The sequence below is a fragment of the Rosa chinensis genome, chromosome 1 (assembly GCF_002994745.2).
Source record: "Rosa chinensis cultivar Old Blush chromosome 1, RchiOBHm-V2, whole genome shotgun sequence".
Lineage (NCBI taxonomy): Eukaryota > Viridiplantae > Streptophyta > Magnoliopsida > Rosales > Rosaceae > Rosa > Rosa chinensis.
This window is the reverse complement of record NC_037088.1, coordinates 513,567-532,178: the sequence shown is the minus strand read 5'-3', so window position 1 is coordinate 532,178 and position 18,612 is coordinate 513,567. Positions and strand designations below refer to the sequence as shown.

At 37.8% G+C, this 18,612-nt stretch overlaps 1 pseudogene; it reads left to right on the top strand.

Annotated features, from left to right (window-relative positions):
* The first annotated feature begins 2,388 nt into the window (after positions 1–2,388).
* LOC112173818 lies at positions 2,389–4,992 on the top strand (annotated as a pseudogene).
* The last annotated feature ends 13,620 nt before the right edge of the window (positions 4,993–18,612 follow it).

The window sequence follows — 18,612 nt, the reverse complement described above, 5'->3', positions numbered from 1 at the left end:
TCCATTAGACTTCAAATCAGGGAGAAGGGAATCTTGGACATTGCCAAAGCGCTCTTCTAGCGCTACTCATAATTCTCTTGCATCTCTGATCGACATGCACTCCATATGAAGTGATTTATCCATGTGTCATTTCATCAGGATGACTGCTCAAGCATGCTTAGTAGCTGTTGCCTCGAAAACAAGATCCGGGTTTGGTGGCCGGATTATGGGTAATATTCCCAAAGAAGTGAGGTGGTTCTCAACGTCGGTCACCCAGCTATGGTATTCCAAACCTGTTGAGTCAAGCATGGGAAAGTCAAGTCTTGGTTCATTCGACATCCTAAAAATAATAAGAAGAAGTAGATTAGTACAGGAGTAAAAACTTCCACGATCACTAATAATAGGATTTCCGAGCTATGCTACCAAGGAATCAATTTCCAAGTTTATTTGAATTAGACCAAAACGATGATGTTTAATATGGTCAAAGATTGATGCTTGAGGACGCTCTTAGTCCTACGATCACGAACACTCTTAGTTCGTATATACCTTGAATCCCCACAATTCCGCTTATTAAATAATTGAACCCATGTTCGTATATTGCAAATCCTGAAGCAAATAAAGGAATTTAAAAGACAAGAAAGCAGGAACTTTAATCATAAAAACTTACTTGATGATTTGGGACTTGAGAACACGCGCATGTTGATGCAAGCGTGTTGGAACAGCAACAGTAGCAGCAGCAATAAAACAGCAGCAACAGCAAAATAGCAAAACAGCAACAATAGTAACAGCAGAACAACAACAGCAGCAGCAACAAATCAGCAGGACAACAACGGCAGACAACAGCAGCAAGGCAGAAAACAGCAGCAACAGTAGTAGGAAACTGCAACAGTGGCAGCGGCGGCACACGGGCAGCGCACGGTATGGCTAGCTAGGGCTAGGAACCTGCTGCAATTTGTGGTTAGGGTTTGCTAGGGCTTGCGGCAGATTTTTTTTTTTTTTGGTGAGGAGAGTTTTAGGGCTAGGGTTAGGGCTCGTGCTAATAACATGTTGTAGAAGAATATGATTTGAGAAAAATTGTGTGTTGTATTATTGATAATAGGAGCCCTTTATATAGGGGATTACAAGGTACATACAAGGTAATAAAATTTGAATACAACTAGGAAACCTATTATAACTGTAGAAAATAAACCCTAGTTTGAAGAGGCACATTAGAATACAACATCCTTAAACAGTTCCTTATTTGTTTACGGCAATTAAAGGATGCAAGAAGGTTGCGCCCTCACAGGTAGAATATTAGTAGCAATTCCCTTGTTTTTTTACTCAGGTAAGGCTGTACATTTCTGAAAAGAGAAAGAAAAAGAAAAAAACAACAGATTCTCCTCAATATATATATGCTCTCATAGTAGAATCATACCATTAGATTGAGTTTTTTACAATTTTCGGCTTCTATACTAATTATTATAGTTCAAGTTTGCCTCCGGACAAATTCAAGTTCGCTACATGTGTCGCGACCCGCGTTCCGGATCGCACGTACCAAAACGCGGTACATCCACGATCGAGATCATTAAACATAGCGATCCAAACATCTCTGCCTTCTACTTCATATCAGCAACTCAACATCTTCTTTTCTTCGTCCTCTTCAAGGCGATGGGATGCCTCTGTTCTTCTACAACCCAACATTTCCACTTCATTCACCTTCGCAGTTCATTCCTTTCTTTGGTATGTTCGGCGGAATTTTTTTATTTTTTTGTTTTACTGGTGTTCTGCAGCGGTGAAGTTTTAGATGAAGACCACATATTTGTTTAGGTTATTTATTAAATGACTAGCAGTCTAGGCCCATTAATCTATGATTAAGGGTATTGCCATACTGGACCGAGTTACTATATATCAAATGCCAAAAAAAAAAAATATTTAGAAAACAATTAATGTTCTTAATTATATAAATTATTAAATATAATAATATTAATATCTTAGCGTACCGCGCACCATAGATACTAGCATACCACGTACTCGTACTGCATTCCCGTATTGAAATGACCCGCAATCCACGCAACACTGAAACAAACTCCCTCCTGAATGCGCCACTGTCAAAAGCGTGGACAGCGTTCCGCCAGCAATGCACATAACTCTATGGCCTGCGTATTTATTCTAGACATCTCTTGATGAGCAAACAAAAATATTGACTAGTCACCATGACTCAAGACTCGGGAGTCGTCAGTTTCTGAAATTAGACACATGTACACAGATCCAAACAGAGAAGTCAGTCAAGTCACAACTAATGAAGCAGAAGTAAGGAAATGAAAACCAAATTTTGTCATAGCATGCAGCAATTACGTACGCAGCAATGCAGCATGTTCATCCATACCCTAAACCTAGATTTTTTTTATAAATGTAAGACCCCTAACTTGATCAGATTTCTATCCCATAAAATTAAATGGCCTTCTCTGTTCTCCACTTGCTTGCGCTTTACCTTATCGTCCAACCATTTTGTGTACATGCTGCTCAAACTGCAAATATAAGCTTGGGGTTGTCCCTAACTGCATCAGACAACTCTCTTTCGTGGCAATCTCCCTCCGGAGAATTTGCGTTTGGGTTTCGCCGTATTGGTGATCAGGACCTCTTCTTGCTTGCCATTTGGTATGACAAGATTCCAGAAAAGACTCTTGTTTGGTATGCAAATGGAGACAATCCAACACCAAAAGGATCCAAAGTGGAGCTCACAAAAGATGGTAATTTCAGGCTCACTGGCCCTCGGAAAGAGGAAATCTGGCCGCAGCCTGTTATTAGTGGAGTTGCTTATGCTGCCATGCTTGACTCAGGTAACTTTGTTCTTGCAGACCAGAATTCAGCTCTTTTATGGCAGAGCTTCAAAGACCCCAGAGACACCATTTTACCAACCCAAGTGTTGGAAATTGGAGAAAAGCTATCTTCTAGGCAGACTGCAAGCAACTACTCAAAGGGGAAGTTTCAACTCCAATTTAAACCAGACGGTACGCTTGAGTTGTACCCCATAGCCTTGCCTACGGAGTTTGAATATGATGCTTACTACAAAAGCAATACATCTGATGCAGCTGATAAATTGAATTCTGGCTATCAGCTAGTCTTCAATGAGTCGGGTCATATCAACATTGTTCTGCGGAATGGAAATATAGTAACCCTCACAAACAAAACCGTATCGCCATCAAGAGATTACTATTACAGAGCAACACTAGATTTTGATGGGCTTTTTACCCTATATGCTTATCCAAAAAAAGGGAGCGGGACATCCTGGTCCTCTTTGTGGTCTATCCCAGAAAACATTTGCTTCGCCTTCGATTCAACTGGAGAGGAGGGCGGCGGGCCATGTGGATATAACAGTTACTGCAGACTTGATGCAAACACAAGGCCAATTTGTGATTGCGTTCCTGGCTTTTCTGCTTTAGATCCCCAATATAAGTTGCGCGGCTGCAAACAAGACAGGATGCACAGTTGTGAACTAGGTGATTCAAAGCCACAAGATGTATATGTGATGCATGAGCTACCAAATACTTTCTGGCCCTCTTCTTCAAACTTTGAAGTATTGCAGCAACTCAATGAAGATGATTGTAGGAGGTCTTGCCTCGATGATTGTAACTGTGTGGTAGCAACTATCAGAGCTGGGAGGTGCTGGAAGAAGAAACTGCCACTCTCCAATGGAAGGCAGGACTGGAATGAGTATGGCAAGGCTCTCATCAAAATACCAAAATCTGATGCTTTTGAGAACCCTGCATCTCGAGATTCAAACACAGAAAAGAAAGATCAGAAAACTGTCATCTTAGTAGGAGCACTCCTTCTAGGTAGCTCTGTGTTTATCAACTTCCTATTGGTTGCAGCAATTGCTTTGCTTGTTTTCTACACATACCGAAAAACACTTAGGGTTATCACTAGCACATCCAGTATCATGGAAGCAAATCTACGCGCTTTTACTTACAAAGAGCTCGAAGAAGCCACAGATGGTTTCAGAGAAGAACTTGGAAGAGGGGCTTTTGGCACTGTGTATAAGGGAGTCATATCATCTCCAAGCTCAACAAACTATGTGGCGATCAAGAAGTTGGACAAGGTGGCAGTCGTGGCACAACAAGGTGAAAAGGAATTCAAAACGGAAGTGAGTGCAATAGCCAAGACCCATCACAGAAACCTCGTCAGACTGCTTGGCTTGTGTGATGAAGGGGCAAATAGACTCCTAGTCTATGAGTTTATGAGCAATGGAACACTAGCTAGCTTTCTGTTTGGGATTTCAAGGCCTGATTGGAACAAACGAATCCAAATTGCGCTTGGTATTGCAAGAGGGCTCATGTACTTGCACGACGAGTGTAGCACGCAGATCATCCACTGTGACATCAAACCGCAGAACATACTTCTCGATGATTCATTCACAGCAAGGATTTCGGATTTCGGATTTCGGATTGGCAAAGCTTCTGCTAAGTGATCAAACTCTGACTCATACAGTCATTAGAGGGACCAGAGGGTATGTTGCACCAGAATGGTTCAGAAATACTCCAGTTACTGCAAAGGTTGATGTTTACAGTTACGGGGTGATGCTGTTTGAGATTATCTGTTGCAGGAGGTGCCTCGAAATGGAAAGGGAAAATGAAGAAGAAAAGATACTAACTGACTGGGTTTACGATTGCTACAACCAGAGGAGATTAAACAAGATGATCGGGGACGATGAGGAGGCCAGAAATGACATGAAAAGGCTGGAGAGGCTAGTAATGGTGGCAATCTGGTGCATACAAGAGGATCCATCTTTGAGACCCACCATGAAGAAGGTTACACAAATGCTCGAAGGAGTGATTGATATATCTGTGCCTCCAAGTCCTTCTCGATCTTTTTAGTTCAATATACTGAAACTTACTGAATCGATCCATGCATCCATAGACTATACTACTAAGTAGGGTCTGTATAGGTTTTACAATCCATTCTACAAGGTTTTTGTTGCGCCAACTGTTAATCAAAGTAGCTAGTGTTCAAAATATTTGTTTGACAGTTCCTACCATTCATTCTCCATTTTCATACAATTAAATAATTTCATGGCTTATGGCATACATCAATTAATTTACTAAGTTTGTACCTGGCTTGATCGATCTCTAATGTTCAAATAACTTAAAAAATTAACCAGTACCTATCATTCTGGGCTAATTGGCTTGTTTGTTTAACAATCTTACAAAAGAAATGCATGTCTCTACAACACCCAACTCAAACTAGGGAACCTCCGAATACCAATGTACACAACGTAATTCTAAAATTGAACCTTTTCTTTGCCCTCGAAGTTAGGGCGACAAGGTCTCACAGGACCAAAAGCTTGTTTCTTGGAAAATAACTTAAAAAAATTAACCAGCACCTATCGGCTAATTGGCTTGTTTGTTTAACAATCTTACAAAAGAAATGCATGTCTCTACAACACCCAACTCAAACTAGGGAACATCCGAATACCAATGTACACAACGTAATTCTAAAATTGAACCTTTACTCTGCCCTCGAACCTTTAAAATTGAACCTTCTCGCGAGAAGGTCTCACATGACCAAAAGCTTGTGTCTTGGAACCTACTAATGAGTTCTTGTTCTTGCTACCTATATGATACATGATACACTCTGTCAATTCACTTTTATTAGAACATTTGACGGATTACCTAAATGAGCAAGTCTAACTAGAACCACGGAGTAGGCTAGAATGAACCAAAACATTTGTAGACCAAAGGGGCCCCACTGACGTGGCCAGTTTTCATCCACATATACGGCTGAAAAAAAAAAATTGACTGTGAAACCTCCGTTAACGTAATTCCATTGCCGTCATGGTGAAAGGAGTCAGGCAATTACAACTTTTGTAAACTTGGAAGAGTATCAACTGGTTTGTGAAAACTGAAAAGAATGGACACATACTCTCTCTCTCTCTCTCTCTCTCTCTCTCTCTCTCTCTCTCTCTTCCTCCATCTTCATCGATAATCAAAGCTCCGGTTTGCATTCCCCTCATGTACTGATTCCTCGATTCTCATCATTACTCTCTCTATCGCTAAAGATCTGAACTAATTCAAGGCTTCTCGATCCCTATCTCCAACGTTTGGAGGTCGAGGACATTTCAAATTTTGCAATGTTGTTTTTGCCTGCTTTGTCTGCTCTTACTTATTTAGCATATATGAACTTCACAAGGATGCCTGAGTGTCTTAAACTTTCCAATTTCCAGAATGAAAAAAAGTGGGTTGGCTTTCTTTCTTCTCCGATTGTTTGAGAAAAGAACCAGGAAGTTATTTGATTATCATCGTCGGAGAAACTCAGGCACCACGTATCCGTAATTCTAATGATCTCGGATTTTGTAACAACCCAGACTAAAGAGAAGATAAAGTTTTGATTGAGAGAGAGTAGTATTGGAGACGCACGCGGTGGTCATTTGAGAGAGAGGCAGACTTGACTGGGTTTTGGATTGAGAGAGAGGCAGATGAGTGATTAGCACCCAACAACAACCCATTTGAATTGAATTATTGTTGGATAAGTAGAGGAATAAGTGAAGTGCTCGGCTATGGTAGCCTAGTCTGATGAAAACCCGTTCTCCTCCTCGATGCGTATGCCTTTCTCCTTCTTCCTTAAAAGCCCCTCCAGTAACAACACGAATAACACTTTCATCTTCCTTGTCCTATGCGCGTTGACTTGGTCAATCTCACGGCTAAACTGATGACATCTATTGGTCTACAAATGTTTTGGTTCATTGCAGACTCTTCCTTCTTACCACCCTTCCAATAATGATCCCTATTCTGCTAATAAAATTAATAGCTAGCGTACCCAAGTTAGACACATGATAAAGGTTACTATGGTTAAAGAAGAATACTCATATCACTAAATAAGAAGGTGGGCAACAAATTTCTTCTCAGAAAAAAATCACTAGGAGTGAGAATAGATACTATTTTTTAAAAAGTTACAGTTTGTTTCAATTTTCTCAAATTTTTTTTTTTTTTGAAATGATATTGATTGCATTAAATTCAATAGCCAATAAAACGGGCTAGAGATTAACATGTACTTGAATAGAAAACGGACAAAATCACAAAACTCTATCAAGCAAATGTAATTCATGCATTACAAGTAGCCATATTCTATGAAATACGATAGTATGGCAGAAACAATCTGTTTTGAGCTCGATATTTTAGCGAGCTTATAAACAAAGAACAACCTCGTGTCTTCTAGGGCAAAATCATTACCTAGTCTCACATTAGTCAATCACGCAGTTGTGGTACCAACAGAACGTCAATTGCTACCCAAAAAATATGAGCAGTTCCTTATCCAGAAGGCACTTGAAAAAACGCCAATCTTATTTCAGATAATAGTATGATCCAAAACGATTGGTCCTAGACCATATATCAACCTAAATACCTAAGTTGGTCCACCTCTTAGGTCAGGCCCACCCTCATCATTAAGTGATAAATGAGGGTGGCAAGGCTTTCCTCCCTGTAGGTCAACAAAATAGAGCCAAACAACCCAAAGTTGAGCCTAGATCCAAAGGCCCAAGCTCAAACCCGAGCAAATTTATGAGCACAAGTCCTAGCCCACTTCTGTCAAATCCATCGATCACCACCGCCGCCAAGCTTTCCAGTAGCCGGCCTTTCTAGCACCTTATCAACGCCGAAAATCAGCTCTCTCTTGTGCAAAACGGGGTTAGCAATCCTCAATCCAAGCTCGCAAAAAACAACCTTCCAGAACAAAGAAAGAAATACTCAAGAGCCTACACAGAGGACCGACCAAAACAAGAACCACATCTTCGTCGCTCTTCTACTAGATCTGTTAAAAATGAATGCCAACCGTCCTGACGTTCCTGGCCTCAACCCAGAAGCACAACGAGCCTTGCCACACTCAACACGTGCTGGCGCACAACCACCGACACAGGGATGACCGATGAGATGCCTCGTCACTTCAAGATCCAATGGATTTGCTTGGTCCACCGCCGCCGCCGTTCTCTCTGCTCAACTCTAGGCTTGCTCACATCTAGTTAGATAATGTCTTCCTCAATTTTCTAATTTTATTACAATAAAATTATTTTTAAAAGAACTAATATTTTGTGGTTGGAACAAGAATATTAAGACAATTAATAGCTCCCAGTTTAAGTCACTGGTTGATGAAGATTGATCGGATGAAGTTGACCATCACCAAGACACACTTACATTTTCATACGTTATTGTTTGTTTTGTTGAATTTACACTTGTTAAGATAGAAGGACAAATGAGAGAGAGATAGAGAGAGAGAGAGAGAAGGGGGAAAAAAACTCATTCTGAGAGTTCCTCACTTGACTCATACTACATTTCGACCATTTCTCTAGTGGCAGCCTTTGGTTCACCTTTGTCAAGAGTAGTAGCGCAGGCATCACCTCATGGCGCTGATCTCCAGTGGTGGCCCAGTTGCTTTTGGTCAGTATTCCTCTTTCTCCAGTGGTGGAGAATTTCGAGTGGCAAGGAGTTTATCTACGATTATGGTGTGTCTTCCAGTGTTAGCTTGTAAATTCACGATGATCATGAATTCCTGAGTTTGGAGGGGGAATAGTCCGTTGCCATTTGTTTTTTTTTTTTTTTTTTTTTTTTTTTTTTTGCGGTGTTGAATCAGACTAGTTAGCGGCCAGGGTAAGTTGGCAAAAAGAGGGAATCAGCGGTGTCAAAGGCCAGGTCGCCAATCTTGTTCGCTAGTTGGTGATGTACCCCATCAAGCTTGGGTATAGTGGACTGTTTTGCTTTTGTTGGGGTAAGGATGAGACTAGTGAGTCTGCCCTTGGGCCTCAACGGGAGTGGATCACTCATTTGGCCTGGATATTGAGGGAGGGTGTCTTGTCACCTTGTTTTTTTATCTTATACCCGGTTTTGTTTGCATGTTATGGATTTATGTTCTACACCAACTACTGGATTTTTTGGCACATCACAATTGCCTGCATTGGCAAATGGAGATTCAAACTAGCTTATTTTGTGTAAGAATAAATTTAGCATAGTTTTTGTAGGCTCTTGAAATAAAGGAGCGTCAATGTAATGGTGAATGGTACTATGATCCTATAGTTTTAGGGATATTATGTAGGTGTTATTTTTGGCCTTACTTCTAATCAAATCTATTTTAACTCAAAAAAAAAAAAAGATAGAAGGACAAATATCAAGCGATAATTATTTTGGAGTTGTGTGGCTAGATAGAAACATAAAGGAAAGTCTAAAATCGTAAAAATAGAGTTGTCTAGTGATTTATAAGGGAGTGGTACCCTGCACATTATTGTTAAGGACTTTAGAAACCCATTTGGTCTTTGAATAACTGAACTGCAAGAAATATTTGCATAAAATATGTGTGTGCAAAACATAAACTAAGCAAGATGGGTTTACAATTAAGATTTAACCTTCTTCGATCTCATACTTTCCTTGTTCTCAAACTCCAAGTTTTTATTCAATTAGAAGTGTTGGAATAGAAAGTAAAGACAAATCATGAGGAAATCATCAAGAATCACATAAGAGTGTGTTTGGATGAGGGAAAATATGATGGAATTTAATTGAAAGTTATTGTAAATATTATTATCTATATGGTTGTCCACGTAAATACTCATTAGTTGTGTACTTTGATGTAAACCCTACCTCTATTTAAAGGAGGCTAATGAGATTGAATGAGAACACTTCTGCTTCCTCCCAACTTTTCTCTCTTCATCTTTTCTCTACTTTATCAGCACGTTTGCTTTATAAGATATTTTTTTTTACAACTCCACGATGATCTAAGAGTTTTTGGTGCAATGTTATTGCTTGACCTTAACTTTGATCTATGAGTTTAAATTTTCTTTCGTTTTGATTATTCGAAACCCACGATGATATGCACAATTGAAGATTCAAAAGATTCTATAATATTTTCTATCATTGTGCGATGTGGAAGTTGATCTCCCAATCTTGTTCTTGACATGATAGCATAATTTCTATTGCACATACCATTTGCATCGATTCCTAATTAATCTATTTTCATATCGGTGTGCACCTTTCAGTTCTTTCATGACGGCTTGCATCCATTTTTTTTCCATCAAAACTTCATAAACATGTGGTTCCACCGCACACATGGTTCTATAAGTTTATCGTTGCATATTTGATTTCCTTAATTGGTTTAATTCATACATATCATGATCTTAGATCATGACCACAACGATCTACTGATAGAGATCAAAGGGTCAAAGGGCTATTACAAGTCGTGATTATTCCTCCACAATTCCAAATGATTCCAAATGTATGATATTCTTCTTTCTTTGTACCTGGACCATTGTACCATGTTTTATACCTTCTGATGTTTTTTTTAGGTTGATATATTGGTTTTTGCCAGATTAAAATCGTTATCAGTTTAACAAAGAAATTTGTTTTCTGTCTCTAGTATCCTGCATGTTAGACTCATGTATATTGATTATACCCAATATATCAAAAGCCAATTTTATAGTCTTATTTTAATTTCGGTCGGCTAAACGCGTGAATTTTCAAGATAAAGGTATGTTCTTCATTGTTATAATTAAAAATTGCGATATGAAGTTTTTAGAGTTTATACAATTACGAGGGCCAGAAGATCCTCAAAGCTATGCAATCAAGTATATGAACTCAAATGCTTCTTAATCCCTAATTATAAGAGGGCCTGAAGTTCCTCCAATTATCTTTTGATGTTAGGGCTCCTTTCTCCTTATGACTATTTTTGAATTTGGAATTCAAACCACCTTTAGAACCTGCAGTTCAAAGTTGGACAATCAATCGAAGCCAGAAGCTTCTGAGTAGCATTTATATCAGAGAACTTGATTATCGTATTGTCTTTTGTGAGATGAGATACAAGATTATCGTATTTTGTAAAGTTAACCAGACCAGAAGTTCTGTGTATTATTCATTTATGGAACCATAAGTTTCCATCATTAAAATATTTATTTATTTTTCTTTACCGCAATATTTCTATTTTATTGTATATCTTCATTATAGTACTTTTTTTGTTTTGTTATTTATATGGGCCAACAGCCCTATGTCTCGAACATATGAATTTCGATTGTAATATTTTTGCACCAGAAGTTCAAAATTTCATAATAGAACCTGAAGTTCTAACAGTAAAGCTCAAACTCGAAGCTTTGAGTATAAAATATAAATTAGTTAAAAGTGAACTTGAAGATCCACTTTAGTCACCTCGAGCCTGAAGTTTCGAGCACCAAATTTATTTGAACCCGAAGTTCAAATTACGAAATCTTAGAACTTGCAGTTCATAGAAAAAAAAATATTCGAACCTGAAGCTTCGATTACACATATAATTCATTCATAGTTTATTTGACTTTATGTCAACTCGAACTAGAAGTTTCGAGTAATTTTCATATGTCGATTGATACATTCTTCTTTATGTTTGCTTAAAGCATTCCACCTTAGAACTTGAAGTTCTAATTGTGCAGACTCGAGCCTTAAGTTTGGAATGGATATATGGACAATTTATCGAAGAGTTTTAATCTCGGTCAACCTCAAACCTGAAGTTTTGAGGGAATTATATTGACACCAATTTAAAAGTAAGCAGATATTTAACCGTTAGTTTATGACGAATGAGTATGAGTATACCCCATATTTGTGATCGTGGATTTTGTAATTAAAAGAGATCAGAACCTGTAGTTCCTTGATCCTTAATTACATGAGAACTTGAAGTTCCTCAATGATCAAACTAACTAGATGACCATCTAAAGTCCTTCACTCATAAGTTATGGTCATAAAGTTTAAACTCGATATTTCGAATAATCATTTTGGCCAGAAGTTCAAAATGCATTTGATGTTATTAATCTACATCAAACAACAATACAATAATTGAACGTCATGTTTTACCTGTATAACACGAACCAGAAGCTTCGTGTATCTCCTATGAGATCCACTGTTCAATTCTTGCAAATTTGATTTGTGTCATCATCAAACTTTATGTTTTGAGTGACTTTCAGGCAATGCAATTTTATCCATGGTGTCCAGCAAACATTACTAAGGCTTATGCTTATGAGACTAATATAACAATTATCTCAGATCTTACATATCTGATTGATGGCTCCAGAAGAGCATATATTATTGTCTCTTTGCATCATGTGCCTCCAATATTACCAGAGATGTATAACATCTCTCTCTCATGGATCTCATTGTATAATAAGAAAGCCGATTGATATGGTTATACCATGAAATGCCACCAGAAGTGGATCATGGCAAGAGAGAAATTAAGAGTCAATGTAAACATTACCCCAACATCCACAGATGTGAGGAAATTAAAAATTGGGCATGTCACCTATGGTATACTATATGGTGGATATTTATCAAGCCATTTTCAAAATGGCACTAGTCAAATTAAATTGCATTGACTAATAAGAACATTGAGATTCATCTCACATGCCTGACGTCTTTTGCTTATAATAGGCAAAGTTGAAAGCACTATTGTGTTATTCCTCAGATTTATTGTATCCTTTTGAGTTCCCATTGAAACTAAATGTTTCTTAATCCGATTATCTAGGAACCTGATGTTCCTTAAGAGGTTGTTATAAATTGAAAAAAATTGAAACCTCAAGTTTCTTGGATCTCCAATTATATGAGGGCCTGAAGTCCCTTCTCTTTATGACTACACATTTATATGTGACACAGAACTTGAGGTTCTCCACATGATAAAGTTACTTGTTTTTATGGATTGTAGTCTTTAACTCGAAATTTTCGAGTATATCATTTTGGCCAGTAGTTCAAAATGAAGTTGGTCCATTCCAATTATCAGTATTTCACAATTAATGTTTACTAAAGCTAAGGTAACAACCATATCAAGAGTTGTAGATCTTGATCTATAGCTCCAAATAAGCTACTATCATGTTACCGAATTTGAAATATTGTTGCATTAATTGCTTACTATATGGTTGGAGAAGACTTTATGTCATCGGATATATATTGTATCGAATTTTCTGCAGTAAATTAAGGCATATGATGTCATGAACCTGAAGTTCCTTGAACCAAATACACTATTTTGGCATGATCCGTTACGTCATCTTTTGTCTACCATGTTGCATGGAATCACTTACAAGTTTGATGATTGCTAATCTTACTCACAAGCAAATTGTTTATTTACATATTTGCGGGTTGTCACTTTAATGAGACAATCCTCCTGCAATGAGAGGGAAAAATATTGTTCCTGAAGAACGATATGAATTGGTGTGAGATATTTATCCACCGTCTCATTTTGACTTTGAGAAATATCAAAACTAATGAATTGATAAAAGAAAGTGACAAAATTATATGCTAAATGCAAAGGCATCTGCTTGGGTTAAAGTCCTTGAGACCGACCGTATTAATACAAACAATGTAGACTCCATTTGATTTGTGGGATGCAAGTGTATCCAATTGACATGGTTCTCCTGAAGAGAATGTCATGAAACAATATCACAGCTCTAATATGGCTACACATACAAAGGGTGTAGATACGCCATTAGGAAATGATGTCTTGGTGATACAATAATAAATCAATATGGTTGATGCTAATAAACAAAGCATGTTTTGATCTAAATTTTGGTTTGGGTTCGCCACCAACCAATGAAGATCTTCACTCCAAAGAAAGTGATAGATTTTTGAATGCATCTTTTGAGTGTGGTCATAATAAGACAGTCTTCCCGCAGTTAGGGGGAGGAAAGACTACTGTCATTTGAATAACGGCGTGAATTTGTGTGGATTGTATCCACCAGGTCTAAAGTTTTAAACTCCCAAAACAGGGAAGATTATACAAGCCCTATAATGCTCTATATGAGATTATAAGTAAAAAGATCCACATTCGCTACATAATTCATCTATGAGAGATGATTGTCCTAGAAGCGACAATGTATGCCCCAGAAGTGTCATGGGTACCCAATATCAATAAGCTTATTATAGCTAATGCATGCATATAAGAATGTGTGGGATCTATGATTGTTAATCATCGATGATAATTTACATTTGGTAGCTACCAAAAATCTTTAAGGGCTGTATGAATGCTATACCACGTTTCACCATGAATGTCGACAAAATATATTATTGGCCAAATTGGAAAGAGGCAATTCTAATGAAATTGAATATTTGAAACGTGATGAAATACTTGGACCTTTAACCCTACATGGTACAAAAATGTATTTATCAAAAGTGAAGATAAATCACTATGACACAATGTCTATTTATAAAGACATGAGATTATGAATATCTTCCCTTATATGAATGACAATTTTCTATAAGTACAGTGTTACATATAGCTGTTATATTGACGAGAGATTTATGGCACTTTGTCATCGTATATTATGAAGACACATTGCTAAAAGCAAAATCTCAAAAGCAAAGTGTCATAATAAGTGTATTTCTTATCAAATCCTTAGGGGATTCAAATACATGAATGATTCAAATGCAAGTCCATGAAAGGTTGAAAGAGCCTGAAGCTCACTCATGGAATCAAAGAGTCTAAAGCTAGCTCATATGTACTCATTTCGTTCTAGTCAACGAGATCTAAATTGCCTTAATGAGTACTATGACGAGACTACTATCGAATTCGAATTATGATTATAATGTTGCAACATATTCTAACTTTAGCAAAGTTATGAATTATTTAGAGCTCTTGAAGAGCTTATGAGACATATCAATACACAAAGATATTGATGTGTATGGCTAGGTATGCCATGATGATTTTTCAATGTTTTAAACTATACAAAGATAAATGTATCAATTTCTTTATATTGTCTAGCTTTGTTAGTATTGCTTTAACTTTGCAGGTATGAAAATTTATGATGAGCCCCTATATGCAAAGCACACATGGTCTCACTTCAGTGATAGACACATCAAACTACTATACATAGTACATGTAGCTTATCGCATACATAATTAAGTCTTGCAACAATCAGGGGGAGCATCCGGAAGTATGCTACCTAGGACATATGCGCGTTGTGCTCTTTTTGTCCTTCGACCAGGGTTATTTTTGTCCCACTGGGTTTTTGTTACCTGGCAAGGTTTTTAATGAGGCAACAATAAGCGCGTCCAATACCATCATTCATTAGTGGACATCCAAGGGGGAGTATTGTAAATATTATTATCTATATGGCTGTCCACGTAAATACTCATTAGTTGTGTACTTTGATGTAAACCTTACCTCTATTTAAAGGAGGCTAATGAGATTGAATGAGAACACTTCTGCTTCCTCCCAACTTTTCTCTCTTCATCTTTTCTCTACTTTATAACAAAAGTGAGGATTTCGTAATTCTTACAAGCTAATTCCCTCGTTTGACATTATCAAACTGGAAATTTTAAATTTCTTTGTGGAAAAAAAATGAAGGAATTCATCCTTTAAATTCCCCACTTCAATTTCCACCAAAATAGGTGTCATTTACGAATTCCCTTACAGTATTCAATTTTATTTCCAAAACAAGGTTTTTTTCTATTTTATTTTTTTATTTGTTTTAAACTTTCTTAATTTATTACACATTTCAAATCCTAAATGGTTACAACCAAACAACAGAAATTGCAATTAATGGAATTTTAGATTGATGGAGTTAAAGATTCTATCATTTATAAATTCCTATAGATTTTATAATTTTTTCATCCAAACGCACCGTAAAGGAAAGGAGTAGTTCCTTAAAGGCTCATTTCCTATTAAATTATTCCTATTAAGTCTTTTTTCTATCATTTATCTTAAAGCCTCTAAAATCCAACCCAATGCTATAAGCCCAATTTTTGTTGTATTTGATGACCACACTACAATTAATCCCTAATGTGCAGCTCTCTCTCTGATTCTTTCATTTCTTAGAGAACGCTGAAGTCATTGCTTCTCGCAGTTCAGCAGCGACCATAGCTAGACTGTGCCACCATCATTTGTGAAGTTGCCGGTGTGATTTACTCTCTGCCTCTCCTCTGCTTCCTTTCTATCACTAACAATGACTTCGTCAGTGGCCGAGGTGAAAGGCTTCTCAATAATGCCGTCGACTACAACCTTAGCCAAAGCCGGCGATCTCATTGCCAAAAGCGCACCTCATCGTTCAGCTACCAGAGCTTCAGCAATGACGCATTCGAGATTCCAAGCATCAACAAACAATCTAGCATCATTCAACCGCAACTGGTGGAGCTCAAACTCAAATCTTGGTACGGAAGCATAGATAAAAATGCCACCAGATGACGTCGTATTATAACCGCAGTTCTGGTGTACTCGATGGCGCTGTAAGTGGGGAAGAACTTGGTGGGGAGATTGGTATTGCCAATGTCAGAGCAGGATTGATTGAAGGTGTTCTTGTGGAGGCCCGAGAAGTATAAACTGATACGAGGGGTGTACTCGACCCTACATCAGGAGCAACTGACAGGAGAAGTGAGTGCAATAGCCATGACCCATCACAAAAACCTTGTTAGACTGCTTGGCTTGTGTGATGAAAGGGAAAATAAACTCCTAGTCTATGAGTTTATGAGCAATGGAACACTAGCTAGCTTTCTGTTTGGGATTTCAAGGCCTGATTGGAACAAACGAGTCCAAATTGCTTTTGGCATTGCAAGAGGACTGATATACTTACACGGCTAGTGTAGCACCCAGATCATCCACTGTGATATCAAACCCCCCAACATACTTCTCGATGATTCATTCACTGCAAGGATTTCGGATTTCGGATTGGCAAAGCTTCTACAAAGTGATCAAACTATACAGTCATTAGAGGGACCAGAGGGTGCGTTGCACTAGAATGGTTCAGAAATAGTCCAGTTATTGCAAAGGTTGATGTTTACATTTATGGGGTGATGCTGTTGGAGTTTATATGTTGCAGGAAGAGCCTCGAAATGGAAAGGGAAAATGAAGATCCTAGAAGGAGCCTAGATGGGGGTGAATAGGCTTACAACCAATTTTTTCGTTCAAAAACTTACTCAGGGATTGCAACTGGGTGATCAATCCTGAGTGCTGATATTGAACAGAATGCATTGAACAATCAACCAAACCAACTAAAGCAATAAAGAACACACTGTTTTGTTGACGCAGTAAAACCCTATCAAGGGAAAACATCTGCGTGGCCTTTACTCTTGAAAGACCAAAACCAAACCACTAATGAAACCAAATCACAAGATTACAACACAGAGGTTACACTGATCGTGGCAACCTTTCTAGACTCACTCACTAGACTGTTTGTACTCAAATCTTGCTAATTGTTTACACAAGTAAACAACTCATAAATCTTACTAAGACACAAGCTATGAACGCAGCAAGTCCTTCTTGAAGATTTTACCTTTGAAGTTTGCAATACCCAATTGACCTCATGGGATGCAAGAGATGAATATGCATGAATGGTCTTGTGTTTTTCAAATTGTTTTCAACATGGAACAAGACACTTTGAAAAGCAGAAAACCAAAGAGATAAACTCTTGATAAACAAAGGGACTGAAAAAAAAAAAACAAAAGTATTTTCAATCACCGAGAATGAACAGAGTACCCATATATATAGGAAGAGAGGAAGGACAGTTCACTCAAAGACCTATTAAGCTCAGTTGGAGTAGGTAAAGCCATGCCCTTAATTTCATATTGCACATGAAAACCCATTCCCCAAATTTCAATTTGGAAAACTAAATTTAGAAGCTAACTCCTAAATTCCTTAATTAAGGCTAACACAAGAAGGGAACCCATGAAAAACCCATGACTTTTTGAAGGAGATGCAATGCATGAGCTTAGCTGAGCCATGAGGAAGAGGAGACTTCTTCTATCTTCAAGTAAGGTGTTTTGACATGACAGCAAGATCAGATGGGGAAGCAAGACAACAAGCTATGATGAGGTAGCAAGTTGCAATTGAGCTAATCTTCAAAACTTGGTCTTGGTCTTCGACAACAAGGCAACCCCCAAAGAGAAGAGAAGCAAGTTGCAATTAAACTATCATGCTAAAATGGGGAAACTGACAGCAAACTGATCTTCAACTTTCGACAACAAGACAAGCACAAAAGTGAAGAAGATTGCAATTAAAGAATCATGGTGTTGGCCTTCATACTTGGGCTTCTTAATGAGTAGTGTTTTGTTAAAAGATGGAATGCCAATTATAACTTAAACTAACAAAAGAAAAGATACTAATTAACTAGGTTTACGATTGCTACAAGCAAAAGAGATTAAATAAGATGATCGGGGACGATGAGGAGGCCATAAATGACATGAAAAGGATGGAAAGGCTAGTAATGGTGGCAATTTGGTGCATGCAAGAGGATCTATCTTTGAGACCACCATGAAGAAGGTTACACAAATGCTCGAAGGAGTGGTTGCTATATATGTACCTCCAAGTCCTTCTCCTTTTAGTCCAATATGCTAAAAATTACTGTATCGATCCATGCATCCGTAGTTGTTTCTTCACTACTAAGTAAAGTATGTATAAGTCTCGTAATTGATTCTACATGTTTCGCCAATTGTTAATCAAAGTAGGTAGTGTTTCGAGATCAAAATATTAATTTGTTTAACAGTTTCTACAATTTATGTACACAGCCTAATTCTAAAATTGAACTTTTTCTTTCCCCTTGAATTTAAGGTGAGAAGGTCTTTGAGGAAACCTGTTTCTTGGTACCTTCTAATGAGTTCTTGTTCTTGCTTCCTACAAGATACACTCCGTTTAATTAAGGCAAGCTCTCCTAAGGGACAGTTTATAAGGGATTGTCAAGGACAAATG